A 17,019-nucleotide genomic window follows, 5' to 3' on the forward strand; every position below is an offset into this window, starting at 1 on the left:
TTTTTTTATTTTAGTATGTATGAGATCATTTATCAATATTACCTATTGCCCACAACTGTGTGGCAGATTGTAATATCTATCAATAAATAAATCTAATTAAAAATAAAAAAAAAAAAAAAATTATACTTATTGGGGGAGTGGGCGGCTCAGTAGTAAGGCACAATGGTAAAAACTCCAAGGATTCGGGATCGAATCCTCTTGTGGTTGATAGATAATTATTTTCTATTTCATTACAGCCGTGAGTCAGCCCTGTGGGTTCAGGAGCTCTCTGCGTTCAACCAAGACCTCACGAAGTGGTAATTGGGGAAAAAAAACTGGAAGTTGAGCGTGATTCTGACCAAATCACCTCCTAGCACAACCGTTGATCAAGTAAGAGTACTTCCTTACAAAGTACTACAACCCTGACCCTGTCGTGAGACTATAGGGTTAAAGATTTAATTTTTGTTTTATTATTACTACTATAATTAGTACTTTTTTTCGTACCTCCTTTATTATTAAATTCATACAATATATATATTTTATAGAAATGTTAAATTTATACTAGTATAGTATTGCCTTGTGGCATTGTAAGGTTAGTTGCAAGGTCCAATTAATGTTAAAATTAAGCTAACACCAGTGGATTATTAACCTTGCGCAGAGGCAATATCGTAACCAATGAAGGTGCGATTATTGCTAGTTGAAAACTTTAATAATTAGTACTTACATATATAGTCGCATATATTTTGTTTATTTTTATTTATTTATTTTTTTTACGTGAAGGAATAACCCTTTTTAAAATAAAATAATTTACGTTATAATTTAAAGAATGTTTCGGATAGTTTCACATTACCAAGTTCATTGTTCTTCCAATAATAGGCTAAGAAATTCTGTCTCATCCATCATACTCACCAGACAATGAACTCTCCGATAATCATTTTTTTCTGTCTTCACAAAATTTTTTCGAAGGGTAAAAATTTTAAAAACGAAGAAGATATCAGAAAAGCACTTGTTCAATTTTTCACCTTTAAAGGTGATTAGATGGATAAACCATTTTTAAAAAAATAATGGAATCTACAAATTTCATAAATTCAGAAGTTATAAATAATGATGGCAATTATATTCTTTACCAGTTTAAACGGAAAGAACGCACTGGTAGATATAAAGAGCATTCGCAATCATAACCAACGATTTGTATCACGCAGACCTCCCACAATCCCTATCGATCAAGTGTTTCCAAATTAATCACAAACAACGCGGTAGGTAATCTGAACGATCAGAGGACAGGTAGGTTGACAACGGCCTATGAAATCAATCTTAAACAATACAGCAATTACTATTGGTTGATAACCTTTAATGGCAGCAAGATTATCTCGTTGTGTATCTCTACTGTGTTGGGTGGCAGCCATTTTTAGAATCGGTTTGACAATATTATCAGCCGATTAAATTTTGGCTATCTTCATCTAGAGAGAGTTGAAGTATTAAAAAATATATATTTTCACGCTCTAAAAAAAAAAAAAGAAGAGACAATCGAAAATTGAGCCTCTATCCTTCCGAAGATAGCTGGTTAATGATTTATAAATCAAAATTATCTGAGCTTCAAACAGTTAAGAGAAATAATAAAACGTCTGGAATATTTTTTGGTCTATTGTTTCGCTTATATGGTTGCAACTAAAATAATTTTTGTTTTTATTTGCAACGTTAATTAATTATTTGATTAATGATAAAAGACCTCTATTGTTTTCACATAATTTCCTCATCTAATTTATACCTAATTTTTTTGTATCAAATAGGTGTTTTATTTTCTAATCTAGGATATAATTTTATTAATTAATTAAATTTAGACAATAAAATTAGTTTATTACTTAATTTTGGGGCCTCATGAATATAAAACTAATTAATTTTTTTGTATCTTCCAGTCACTTAAATTTTGGTGATTGGGAATATTTAAATTTAACAATTTAATAAATTAAAATTAGAGGACGTTGTGGATGAGCAGGCAGTCAAAATTTATTTGTTCAAAATTAGTCTACCGGGAAAATAATACTTAAAATTAAAATAAAAAACATCTTCCTAGAATGCAAATAAATAACAAACCAGTCATCGTTTCGTTAATTTAGGCATAATCATCAGGACAGAAAAATATGAGATCATACAAATGTAAATGAGAGGTAGTACACCTCACTTCAACAGATACAAAGGACTAATCAATAGAGATGGAACAGATAATTCCAAGGCAGTTGATGATAGGGTGGCGGTTAATAAAGGTAGAAAATAGGAAAAAAATATTAAATAGTAACATTGGTTCCGCAACACTTGGCAGGGCTTCATCAAGACTAAATTAGGACAAGGTAAAAATATAAATATGATAGGACAAATGAGAGGAGAAAAACGTTATTCAAAAACAACAAAGTTGTGCTTTCAACTTCACAGAGGTGCTAGGCTACACAGCATACTTATTCAAATCAAATCAACATATAGACGTAGCATGTAAACAATATATAATAATAGTATATATATTTTTTTTGTTTCATCGCTTTGGTTATTTTAACTTTTAATTATTTTCCATTACTTTTTTTTTTTCATTTTTCTATACTGTATTAATTTTTTTTTTGTTAATATCTCTCTTCATTTTATCTTTCTTCCTTTTCTACCCCTTTTATTTTTTTATTTTGTTTTCATATTTTCTCTTTCAACCCAATGTGACTTTCCTCTTTTTTTTTCTTATTTTTCCCTCTTTAACATAAACAAACCACACCTAAAATACAAAATACAACTAATAGTCGTTTTAAATAAATAAGAATATAAACTCGTAATATATATATGTAATATAATTGATAAAAGTAGTGATAGAGATATATGCATACATAAAAAAAAATGGATATAAAAAAGTTAACAAATATATGTAAATATAAAAAAAATAAATAAAAATGGTGTAAAAGGTAGTAGTAAGAGAAAGATAGTAAACTTAAAACATTATAAATATAAATGAATAGAAAACAAATAAATAACAATTAAAGTATAGTTTCACTCATTTCTTTTTATTTATTATTATTCTATTAGTTTATATTAATATTTTTTTAACTTACAACGGTCCGCTTTTTATATACATATAACTTTGTACACTCTTTCTATTGTTTTATCAATGTTGAAAACCATTTTTCTAAAAAATAAAAATAAATATCATTTCTCAAGAAATCATGAATACAAGAACTAACAGGATTACTCCCAGACTGAAAAAGAAACCAAGAAACCATAATAATGGAAGCAATGGATAACAAATAAAAAAAAATTGAATACATTAAGCTCCTGTAAGGTCAGACCCCAGTCGTGTTAAAGATAATTTCCTTCTTAACACCTAGAGCTTTGGTAGTAGATAGCACATTTTGGAAACCTCTTGATTGCTTCCTTGTACTTAAATTAGCAAGAGCCTTATAAGGATAAAATTATGGATAATTTCGGTTTAAATAGTCAGTGCCGGCTCTTCAAGGACAGCCTTTCACTGCCAATTAGATATCATACAGCAATAAATCCTGAACTATATATAGCTCTTGAGAGGTTGTGACTATGCAAAAATTATAAGAAACAAAGAAATCCCTTCCTATTTGAAAAAATATTAAGACCGAATTTTTACCTACGAAGTTTGGTGTTCGAACAACAAAGAACATAATGCAACCTCATAAACAAAGAAATAATGCAAATTAGAATAATGACCTAACGTGAAAGCCAATAAATATATAATTATTTATAATTTTTACTTCAAATACGATCTTGATTATATAACCCTTAAAAAATGTTATCATCTTTTTCGCATTTCGTTTCAAAACGAATCTTTTTTATATAATCATTTAAATTACAACATAAATGTTCAGCTATTATTGTTATAATAAACAATAAGAACAGCAGAAATAAATAAGATATCAGTTAATGCGATAAATTTTTGTCTTGAAACACAATAATCAACTGAAAAATTATAAGTAAATATTTTTGGCGAGTATGCAGGTAAGCCTTACGTAATGTTTTTCAAACTTAATAAAAAATCAATCCAATTTTTTTTTTATATTCATGTAAAAACTGGAAATATCCAGGATTTCGTAAACTGTGTTCAATTTTTAAGTGTGATTTGAGCCTTGGTATCTCAATGTTTTGGTATGCTGGACTTCTACTTTATTTAACCAAACATTTCCAATTCTAATAATTATTTTTCTATTTAAGATTAGATTAGAATTAACACATCTTTTCCTAAACTTATTATTTCTTTTACATCAAAATTATTATTATTTTTTTTTAACGAAGGAATTGAGTGTGAAATATGTACACTGCTTGAAATCCCTACTAGCAAGTTTCGTGAGTATAATTATTTTTGTCATATCAGGTTAAAAGTAATTTTTGTTTTAAATATACTTAAAGAAATCATACGAAAAAATTAGAAACAAGACCAAATAAGTACTAAGTGCCTATTTCCTGCAAATTATTCTCATGTAAACTCGTTAACCACGCTCAAAGTAAAAAATAAAAAAACGAACAAAGGAAACGACAAATGAGTGAGAGAATGTGAAGAAAGAGTGTAAACGGAGGAGGCAATGTAAATATTTCCCAGCAAAAGGATTTCTTATCGATACAAATGGAGGAATTGGATGAACTCAGTCTCAGAGAAGTTGGTCTCAGATAGGCATCACTAATTAATGGAAAACAAAAGGAAAAGGACACGAACCAGGAAAAAAAGGATGGACGTCTTTATTTGAGCCGAGTTCAGGATCTAGAGGAAATTGCTTAACTCTGTTTTTTTTTTCTTTTCTTTATCTACTTTATCTGTTGATTTACAATTGTGGCTTCGTTATTTAAATTTTTATTAGTTTAACTATTTTCTTATTTTAAGGTTTCAATTTACCTCGTGAGACTATACTCTCACTTTATTTTATTTTTTCTCTAATCAGACAATTTGAAAGCACTAAATAGATCAATGAACCTATTAAAACTTCCCCTTACTCCAAAAAAAGAAAAATAATAATATATAAGAAAATCCACTGAAAGAAAAATTTACTGTTTTACGTACGGAACAAAATATTTTAATATTAAGAGCTGGAATTATCAAATACTAATATAGTTGTTGTTGTTGTCTGAGGTTTTAGGGCGTAAAACCCTGAGGTCATCAACGCCCATGTTTCGTGCTTTATAATTCTATTTTATTTATATTTATAATTCTATTTAACTTTATTTTTCTCTTTAAATAATTATGAAAAAAATTTAACTAATTACTTCTTTTGGAATTTTTTAGTATGTATAACAGATTCTCTGGTTTAAATCTTATTCAAAAGGCCATTCCTTATTAAGAAAACCAAAACAATTTCCACGTTCTTCTAGTCATCATTCAGAGCATCCGATACACTCGGTCCTACTCCCAATCTACTCAAGTTCGGGGAATAGAAATAACATCCCTCAAATATGTGACTGATCGTAAGTACACTGTTGCAGTATTGACAAATAAATATAGTCCTTAGCTCAATAATATATACGGAAATAACAAAAGCTAAATTGAACTTTTTGGTAACGTTAATAATGTCCCCAAAATGATAAAATAATATTCTCAAGTAAAAATCTAAAAATTAAATAATGGTACAATATGATTTAAAAATATTTTTTTAAAACAAAATAATAAAAAAATTAACATGAAAAATAAGAAGGAAAACAAATATTTCGACCAATATTATTTATTATTTGAAATGTTACTAAATATAAATTAGAATACAACTATTTTTAGCTTATAGTCCAGTACATTATTCCTTAAATTAAATAAAATTAATTATATGGTGATCAAACTAATTTTATCAGGACTGTTTATCAGCTGGTTGAAAAAACTTACAATATTCAAGTAGTAATAGGCAGTGACGTAATAAAACACCAGGTGATTAGACTGTAATGCTGCATCAAGAAAATTGCATTGGGAATAATTACATTCAATTGTGTTAAAAAGTAAAAAAAATTACTTCTGGAAACACATTTTAAAAATCATGTTTTTTTTTGGTCTTAAAAAACCATTTCAAAAATAATTATAAAACATTTTTTTCTGTAGTTTTTATTTTTAAAAACATCCTAAAGATATGGAAAAGTGTAAATTGATGTAGAATTACAGCTGAAAAAAATATGTACCTTTATACAAATATATGATTAGGTAACCTACAATAGGGGTATTCATGATCAATAGTTTAATATGTTAAAGTGTTTTAAATGGAGAAATATTTCCTTCTTTTAACATGTTAAAACATATAACATGGTTGAGATTCTATTACTAGGTCTGCTAACTGGAGAATGACGTCACACAACAGACTCAAGCTGAGCTAGTCACCATTCTGTTTGTTGTGTTAGGTTACTTGCTCATAGTTTAGTGTTTGAATTGTGTTATTATTGTATTGAACGTTCTTAAAACTAATAAAGCAATGGATAACAATAATAATGATGTAATAGAAAAAAAAATAGAAGAGGTAAATAGGAACAATTGAAGAGGGAAAAGCTGCTAGAGATTTTATTACCTCGTAAAGATTACAAGGTTACAAAACAAGTTGTTCAGAAAATCCGCTAGAAGCTTCTCTGTATTTAACATATAACACAGACTTTAAATTAGGCGGCTCACAATCCTATACTTACAATATTTACCATGTAAAACTTTTTTACGTTTAACACATCATGAACCCCCCTAATGTAATACACGTAAATGCACGTTTTTAATTATTGTTTATAAATTATACGAATTTAATCTCAATTCTAAAGTGCATCCTAGAAGAATCAGGAATTAATTTTAATTTAATAGTTAGCGAAGATTTAAATAATTTTGATCAAGGATCGAATTTATTCAATAATTGTCACATTTTAAATTTTTGAATTAAATAAACAAAACAAACATCTTTCTAAGAAGATTTTCGAATAAAAAAAAACAGATGTTATTACGATTCAGTTTTCATTATTAAAATATTTATAAAATAAAAATTTTTATGGGTATTAGTAAAAAAAAAAAAAGTAGTGACTATAAATATGGTTTTCTTACCAAACGACTGTTTCTACTAAAAATAATATTAAAAAACTACTAACTAAAATCAATTATTAATCACCACTCATTCCAGTGAAAGGAAATAATAATTAACATTTAATTGTCAATGCATTTAAAACAGAAAGGAAAAAGACATAGAAAAAAGAAAAGACATGAAAAAGGAAATATAAAGATGGTTATATTGCTTTTCATTGCCGGTAGTTGAAATTGTTTCAATTATTATTCAATGATATTCCAGGATAAAAAAAAACATAACTGCAATTATTTATTATGCAATAAATAATAATGCAATTGTGATGGGAACAGCGTACCAAGACCAGCAGACCAGCAGTTAACTTCTAAAAGACCAGCAGTTTTTTTAGAAATTAATTCCTATTTTATGAAATGAAGGTTCATCACCCTTCATAAAATTTTATACTTATCTTGTTCATTTTTTTTCTCACTTATTCTTTTGGAATCTTATAAAAAAGAACTACTTATAAATAACCTAGGAAAAAAAGGTTTAGAGAGAGATTATTAGAAGAAATATCGGGGGACTTAAAGTATACGAAGATATCCTTGTCACCTTCTATTTTTCTGAAATTAATAAGAAACGTTTGATTTGCGATGAAATATTGTTTTTTTGTTTTTTTATTATCTCCTTCAGAAAGAAATTTTCAATCAGGTATATTGTTAAATTTTATATATATGATGGTTAAATATTGTATTTATTGATACATATTACAATCTTGAATACCACAAACTTGAAGAAAAAGAAAATAAGTATTAAAAAAAAATAAAAGTAAATAAATAAAATCTTTCTCCACATATACATATATAAACAGAAAAATAAATAAATAAAATTAACATAATTAAACAAAGTAAAATAAATTATATAGAATATTTAAAATCCCGACCTGAGGATCCCATCGAGATCCCAGCTCAGTCCTCTCACCATACCAAGTGAGAGCAAGTCAAAAATAGATCAATATGGATTAAAAATACTTATGTGTTACTAATAATAATGAAATGTAAGTGAAACCGAAGGTTCGATGCCGATACCACCAATCGCTGTCGAGTGATGTCCCACCAGAATTCACTATATCAGTCTTGACGCAATCCTCCCACCTACGCTTATGTTTACTCCTCACTCGTTTACCAGTTTGACTACTGTATATTAACTTTTTAGGGATCTGTTCGTTACCTAGCTCTAAAACCTTACATGCCTATGTTATTCGCCGCAATCCTATCACATCAATTATATTTACTGCGTTCAGTTGCAATTCGGCGTTTCTTAGCCTTCTTAATCCTCCAGTTCTTCAATTCAAATGTTTATATACAAATATACAGAGCTATTTGAGATAATTAATGAAGGAAATTTAAAGAAACAGAATTAATTTGTTAATATGTTTGATTGATGTATATTTATTTTTTTTTTTTTTTAGTAAATCTTATTTATTTCTAAATACTAGTCAAAAATATATACTAAAAACTGTTGAATAATAAAATTGTTAAATTAGAATTACAAATGATTTTACACGGAAGCAGCTATAACAACTCCAAGGTTCTTCGAAACCAGAGAAAAAGAAATGTTGACACTCGCCTGGATAACATGACATCATAACCACATTGTGTTCTCAGGATGTTCGCCACAGAAGAACGCATGACATCGGCGATGGAATCCCAGGACTCCACCCATTTCCTGGCCCATTGTCCTATTTCCTCCCTTTCTCTCCTTTTCATCCGGATCTGACGCCTATCCCTCGTACCAACCCTTCGTATGCAAATCGTCGTGCGGTACCAAAGCCTGCGGGTGACAAAGCGTGAAACGTTAAGTCTAGACGTTGGAGGCCTCGGGAAAACACAGATGGCACAATGGCTAGGGTAGAACAGATTGCACAACAATGGTCTAGGTTTGTCTCTTGTGAAACATTGTGGGCAACAGTGGGCTATGGTTCTCTCCAGTGTAAGTTAAGCGGAATTCAAAAGTAAAAAAGAAAGAGTTGTAGATAAAAGAAAAAAGGATAAGAGGCAAAGTAAAGAGTGAACAGCGTGAAAGGAATTTAAATTTTAATAACCTTGGAATCATCTTTTTGAAAATTACAGCCAAAAAAAAAAGCACTGACATTTACTTTTTAACGTTGATCTGAAAAGAAATTTAACAATTCGCACAGTAGTGTTTAATTAGTTAGAAGTTCTAAATTTATAATCATTTAACAATTTTATTACCGATTCTACCTTAAATTTTTATTTATATTATATTAAATTAAATAATTAATTGTGACTTTTAATATTATAATGGCATAATTATTCTAAAAAAAATACCGACTGTACGTATCCTTATTGACATCAATTGCTTACTGGCATCGGTCATCAAACATAGCTAGGGAAAATAAATACAATTTCATACTACAAAAATAAATATAGCCCATTCAATAGACTATTCACCCACAAGTTCAACAAAACTTCGAAACAAACGAAAATAAATAAACGTAGCAACAAAACTTCAAAGAGAAGAGAGGCCTTTAGAATTCACCAGATAATTACGGTCTGAAAAGTTCCTCAAGAAAGGAAAGGAGACGTTGACAAATTGTCAACAGGTGGCGGCCAGCAGCGAACCACGTGTGCAGCCAACACTTAGCTCTTGACAAATGCACAGCCAGGGGGATGGTCTGAGGAGAAAAACTGCTCCGATAAGTCAGGGGTAATGGAAACGTCAGGTCGTGTCCGGCCGAGGGATGTCTTGGGCTACCTGGGGACCGCGGGGTGTCCGTTCCATCTGGGGGTGTGAGTGGCAAAGAGTGTAGAGAGTCTGAGACCGGAAGGTAGCTAGCTCTGTTGATGGAAACAACCATTTCCTCTAGAAAAATGTGCTGAGTTCGTTAAAATCTGAAGAGCAGATGTTCAGAATGGATAACGTTAAGATCCTAAAAAATTAACTTCCTTCTATATAAAAATTACTATCATAACTAATTTGTGACTTTGAGGCAGATCATCTTAATTTTGTGACAGACTATAGAGGGACCATAGTTACCCCAGTCTATAGCATTATCTTTGGTATACGTTCCAATTCAAAACACAATCAAAATTTTTTTTTCAAGTTGCATCATCATCAAGAAAACGACGAAATATATTTTTACAAATGAAATATATCATACAATAACAACAAAATTATTATTTTATTTATTTATTTTTTTTTTACAAAATTACTATTTCTTATGATTACGGATAACCATCCCAAAAATCAATCAATATTAGATTACATATAATAAAACTTGTATTTATTCTAAGAATCTTCCAAAATATTAATCGCTTAAAGCGATGCATACATTAACAAAAATAAAATATATTTTTTATTATACATATATAAAATTAACCGTATTATTTCAAATATTGAAGAAAATGGTCAGGGGGGGGGCGGTCAAAAGAAACAAAAATAGTTAACAGAAATATATTTGTCGACGATTCGCCACACTTTGTAGAGCTTCATCAGGACCAAAATGATACAAATGCATTTTTATTTATCACACTTAATATATACATACAAATTACGTTACATTATTTATTACACGCACGCGTTGTATCAAATGAATCAATTAAATGGAGAATTGATAAATATTTTTCAATATATATATATTTTTTTAAGTGAAAATTATAACTAAAATACAGAGCTGGAATCATTTCAAGTATTGCTCTCTTTATTATTCTATTACTTTCAATTTTTTCAGCTATTTATGTCAAATTTATATCTTCAAACCAACTAAAATTCGTCTCACATTAATTCATAATACAACAGAGTAAATTACAACGCGTCGTCCAAAATTCATTATTATTATTTTACATCGTTCAAATCTAGACTGGACCATCCCAAATGTTAACAATAACTATATTTAGTACCAGTCAAATTCTATATATACAATCCAACAGTTCTATATATTCATCATTAATATCATGTTTTTTTATTCACCATAAAAAAATAAAAATCAGATCAACTGAGATAACAAATTGGTTTAGTCTAAATAATTCTGAGATCTGAATAATCTAAAGAATTTGAACTTTCAACTGACACTATTATATTTATCAATTAGGAAAAATTAATTAAATTTTTATATTTACATTTAGCCAAATAGTTGATTTGTATTTATGGCACATCTGACAAAAAAGTTTTTGTTATTTCTGTATTTGACATATTAGTTAAGCTCTGCTAGTAATTTACATATTTATTTTTAACAACTCTATTTCGTTTCGATATATCTATAGGGGAACATTAGTAGAGAAATTTGCCCAAGTCTACAGAATAATTTTTGGACTATTTATTTTTGGCGAACGTTTGGACCCAGGAAGAAATTTCAAGTCCTTTCCAACTGGCTAATGGTAAAAACTATTTATTGCTGGTTATTTCATCGATGGTATAAACTTTACACTAATTTCTTTTCTGACTAGAGATTATATTATTTTATCATTATGTTATTTTATTTATTTATTTATTTTTTCATTGTGACTAGAGATTATATTATTTTATCATAATGTTATTAATATTTTTTTCATTGTGACTAGAGATAATATTATTATTATTATTTTTTTCATACACATAGTTTGATTATGTTCATTTTGTTTGTATATATTTTAAGAGAGATTTATTCATTTATTTATTTAAATTCTTACTTTATTTTTTTTTAGTATGAATGTGATCATTCATCATTATTACCTATGGCCCACAACTGTGTGGCAGATTGTAATATCTATCAATAAATAAAAAAAGATATCTTAAATAATTTCTTTTCATTATTATTATTTGTTTTTTCTCTTTATTTTTCTCAAATTATTTTTTCAGTATAAGTGAATTATTAATTTAATTAATTCTATAAATATCATCTATTTTGTTTATTATTTTCTCTTCCATTCTTTAATTATAATACTATTATTATATTTGTTTACAATTAATCTATATTGTTTATAATTGTGATAGTTTGAGTTGTCTTTAGCACGAGACTATACTACTCCTCCCCGATAATAAACTTTTGAATTCACTAAAAACAGTTATATTAAAGTCCGATATGGTAATCAAGAAATAATAAAAAATATATTTTCATCAATATTTCTTATGAAGGCATTATACTGTGGATGATCTTTGATTACTATGTTTTGCATATCAGCGGCTACTAAAGTGATAAGACGGATTAACATAGGAAATACTAGAGAAAGCAAAAGGTGCCACAAAATAAATTATACAAAGGAAGCTAGAGATAGGCTAATAATTTGTGATAAAGGACACTAACCATAAAGTGTATAGTAAGAGCGGTAACACTAAGAGAGGGGCTTAGGTAAGCCGGCACAATCCAGTTGGGCCGAGGTTTATAGCGGTATTAGCGAGTACTTAATGAATACAGGATTAGGAGCTTAATGTCCAACCTCTGCTTTATATTACTGCTTCAGGTAAAGCTATACCGTCTCTAGCCGCTGAATTAAAATTTAATTTCACACGGCTCTGTATAAACCTGTCGTAAAATTACATTGCACTAGCCATCAGAAAAGTGATTTATTATCAGAAGAATAATTTAATTTCAGTTTGCCCGAGTCAAAGTTGATTTCACAAAATTGTGAAAAATCAGTGCGGTAAGGAAATAAAAGCTCACAAAAATAACAAACAAACTGACAAAGTTAAAAAAAAAATTATTCTGATTTGTTTTTTTATACTGGCAAAATATTTCTCAATTTTAATGAAAAATAAAGCAAATAAAAGCTAATTTAGAAATAAATAAATAAAATGGACTTAATTATAGTTTTTACTCAACACTAATTACTTAGAGAAATTAGATTTAGTGAGTTTAATTACAGAGTATCTTATAGAACTTATAGTCCTGAAAATGAGCTTTTAGAAAAATTCATTTGTCAAGTAAAGTCAAGATAAGAACATAGTCTAAGTCCGACGCAGGTCAGGAGACTTTAGTTTATACACATTATATCTATAATTAGGTTACTTGAAACATCGAAGGTAGGGGGGAAATGGGACGATGGAGGTTTATTATCATATTATCGCTTACTTATTATGGTTACTTTCGTATTATACTTACATAAGAAACCTATCAGATTAGGGTCTATGTTGTAAAAGGTATTTGCTTCTATTTTTTATTTTTCTTGGATATATGAGTAAAAATATATATTAAATAATAAATTCGACTATAGGAAAATTCAGGGAACCAAAAAATTTAGAAATTTTAGAATTTTTTTTTGTTTTAGTTTTTTTGTCTATACCTCCTAACGAGGTTAGGTTAACTCCTTGAGAAAAAGTTAAGATATAATAAATTAAAAAGCATCTACGTCGATTTTTACTAAGTGACTAACTTTTTTTTTCTTGTACGTAAATTGAATATATAAAAAACAAAAATTCTTACTAATCTGATTTTGGGAGGACTTTTGACAGCCAAAAGCTCTAAACTTTAAGATTTTTTTACTATACCTCCTAAACGGTATAAAACTAAACACTTCCTCTAGAAAAATGTGTTGCGTTCTTTAAAACCTCAAGAGCTCGTAGATGTTCAGAATGAATATCGTTAAGATTGTAAAAAAAAAAAATTAAGAGGAAAAGATAAACTTCCTTCTATATAAAAATTAATACCATACCTACTTAGTGACTTTGCGGCAGAAAACCACATTAGCTTTGTGATAGACTGTAGAGGGACGAAAGAAGAAAAAGTTACCCCAGTCTAAAACTTAACCTAAACAGGGGTATATGTTGTAAAAATTGGGATATTTCCTTTTATTTTCTTTGATATATGGGTACAAATATATGAAATGAAAAAATGCAAATAAATCTGACTACAGGAAAATACAGGGTTCGTGAATAGGTTAGTGAAGCGTAACGAGTTTTATCTTAAGAAACTTGAAAAGACAATATGCGCTGACAAGCGGGTGTATTACAGCTCGTACTCAGAAGGGTTATTTGTAGCACAGCGAATTAGTGGACTGCAGAAGTGTCGATTCGAATCCGACGGGACGACTTTTATTTCTGTGGTGGCCCTAGAATCCCCCTCACCTTGGTTAGATGACCTCCCTCTCTTATATCAGAAATAACTAGAAAGGAGGTCATTAAACAAAAACTCGTACTCAGAAATAGCAGACTGCGATATTTATTCGACACAGAATTTAATTCTTGTCAAGTTATTGTACCATATTTTTTTCATTATGAGGTGCTGTTTAGAAATTATAAGCGAAAAGTTCTACCGAAGTTTTTATTTTTTTGACTTATTCGCAACCATGTACATAATGAAAAAAATAATTGCATCTAAGAAACTCTAATCTGACCTGCCTATATATCCGAGCTTTGATTTGGGTAATAATCAATAGTCAATTTCACTACTTACGGAGTTTTCCGGCATAGTTATGAGATATAAGAATGTGGGACGAATCATGGCACAATTGTACCGTGGGACTTTAACCAACCTTGTAAGGATATTTTCGTTGAAGAAGCCACCGAGAAATCTCCAATCTTTTGTTGGATGACATCTAGTGTGTAAGAGGCAGATGCCCATTAAAGACCACGAGGAACTGGACAAAGCACCCCCGGGGCGGGAGAAGAAAGGGAGCTGGCCGAAGTGGCGGGGAGCCTAGAAGTCGAAGCTGACCTGGCAGGTGTGGCTGCTTCGATACGCCATCTGATATATAGTCTCATAGGCCACCAAACCTTGGACTGGCTTCACCATCTATTGAATAATACTATGAAGATTTTGGGGTACTCAGTCCTCAGACCAGTTGAGTACAAAAAAGAGACAGCTTAAGTCAGTTATGCACGGTCAAATAGTTTTCCATAAAAGGTGGTTGAGGACGCAGATCTTATTAAAAATCGGACTATCGCTATTCACTATAGAAATTTATAAAACATTTAATGTTGTTTTAGATAAAGATAGATCGGTGTCTTGGCTACGGTTCCTTGGCCTACGGAGGGCTATCTGCTGGTCTAGAGATCAGACTGAAAAAACTCATGAACTGCTTCGTACGATTTATCTTTGAGTTTCCCAGGCGCTCTCATGTTTCGCTTTGGTATACTGAGTTGAAGTGGCTCTGTCCAAACTCCCGAAGGCAATATCTCCTTGGCGTTTTCCTTTTCTAAGCCTTTAAAATTAAAAATCCTATCTATATTCTTGATCTCCTCAATCAACGTTCATCCATATATTCATTGAACACCAGGTTCCCACTGATTCGTCAATATATGCCCTTCCATAGAACCTCCTCCTTCAGCAAATCCTTCATCTTACGTGCAACCTCCTAGAATTCTATTCTCATTTTCATTCGCAAACCCTCATCCCTTGTTGCATTTAAACAACTCCTATTCCTTCACCTCTTACATAACCAAACCTCCACATCAATGTGAACAATGTAAATAGGCATATATAGATTACCATTATAAATTGTAAATAACCTAAGGTCTTAATGTATTAATATAATTTTAATTTATTCTGCATAATGAAACTGCCAGACAAATAATCATAATGCATTTATTCTTAGGGGACATTTGTCCCAGAATAAAATTATTTTTTCATTGTGGAGGGAAGTGGAGAGGGGATCCATTCCAGCCAAAGATTTGAAAACCCGGAAAATTGGGAGATCAATATGTTAATATTAAAATCGAGTATAAAAAAATGAAATGTAATAAAAATATATTTATTATTAAAAAGATATAAGAGGCTGTTTGTCAAACCAATGTTATTATGATATTCGGTCAGAGACTCGTTCCAGAGAGGAATAGAGAAGGGGTTTATTCTCCCGTATAATACAAATTTTATCACAAGAATTCAGAATTACTGTTTAGGTAGAAAGCTGTAATTTATCTTGTCACCATTTGTTTTGACTGGAATAGCAATGAAATGCGGTGATCTTAATTCTCTAAGAATGCAGTACGTTATTTTAATTTCTTATTCCCCGCCGCTTCTGTCATATAAGAGGCAATAAAAAAACTATTACACAAAAACCATAATCTCACTTTGAACGGTTGTAACATTAAATTAAGGGGTTGGAGAATGTAATATAGAAATACCAACTGTAGGGAGGGCCCCTATGGGCTATTCTCACCGCATCTGAAATATTCAGTCCCATCCGGTAGGTGTGGTCTGGTGGTTCCTATGGTTTGTTGTATCCTGTCCTAGGTTTTGTCTCAATCCGATTTTTAATATTAGCGGAAAATCAAATAAGTTGTGGTCGTTTATCTATATATAAGTATTAACAATGAAAGCAATATCATATATTATGTATATAAAAAATTGAAAGATTTGATTTACTGGGACAACTTCTACTAAAAATCTGCAATTTACTTAAGTTTGAGTGCTCTTTATCAAAAGCCAGTGGGGCTGAGTGAGTGCAATAAGTAGGAATCCAGTTGTCATATTTTACGATAGAACTATTAGACAACATTATTGAAATCTTTGAGCAGGATCATATGGTTTTGAATAAAACTAGGCTAGAATCGAATCCCAGAATTTGGAAAATTGGAATGCTTGATGAATCTTTAAAAATTCGTTATATGTGGGATATTAGATATAGGGTATACTAGAGTGTAGACTAAATAATATATACATGGCATATACATACTTACTTTAGCAACATTATAACAGTGAAAAAATTCGAATGATAAAATTAATGTATATTTGGCTTTTTCTATCACTATAAATTCTTGAAGAAAAAAAATTGAAAATCTCTAAAAAATAGATTGCATGCTAACAGTAAATACTATATTATAACCAAGCATTTTTAGAAGTTTAAAGATTTTAGGTCTCTACAAATAAAGGCAGAGTTATAGAAACTGATACATAATTAAATCGAGTTTTTAAAATTTATTTTATAATTTTATGTACTAACATTTTAAATAATTTTAGCAAAAAAAAAAAAGTATTAAATAAAATTATCAAATCCAGGTATTTCCTATTAAGGAAAAAAAAATAGCATGTAAATCGGTTAAGAACTTTTGAAAGTTCTTCATAAGTAACAGACGGGCATTAAATTTGTATTTAAATTTATCATTATTT

General features: G+C 29.6%; 1 protein-coding gene and 1 pseudogene across 1 annotated transcript in view; one reads left to right on the forward strand and one right to left on the reverse strand.

The window, feature by feature from the left end:
• Positions 1–17,019, reverse strand: part of LOC106685969 (roundabout homolog 2) — a 319,586-nt gene that overhangs the window by 282,549 nt on the left and 20,018 nt on the right. The gene's annotated exons all lie outside the window — the stretch shown is intronic.
• On the forward strand, positions 626–739 carry LOC112211936 (U4 spliceosomal RNA; annotated as a pseudogene).

Source organism: Halyomorpha halys, unplaced genomic scaffold (assembly GCF_000696795.3).
Source record: "Halyomorpha halys isolate HHAL.00 unplaced genomic scaffold, Hhal_1.1 Scaffold761.1, whole genome shotgun sequence".
Lineage (NCBI taxonomy): Eukaryota > Metazoa > Arthropoda > Insecta > Hemiptera > Pentatomidae > Halyomorpha > Halyomorpha halys.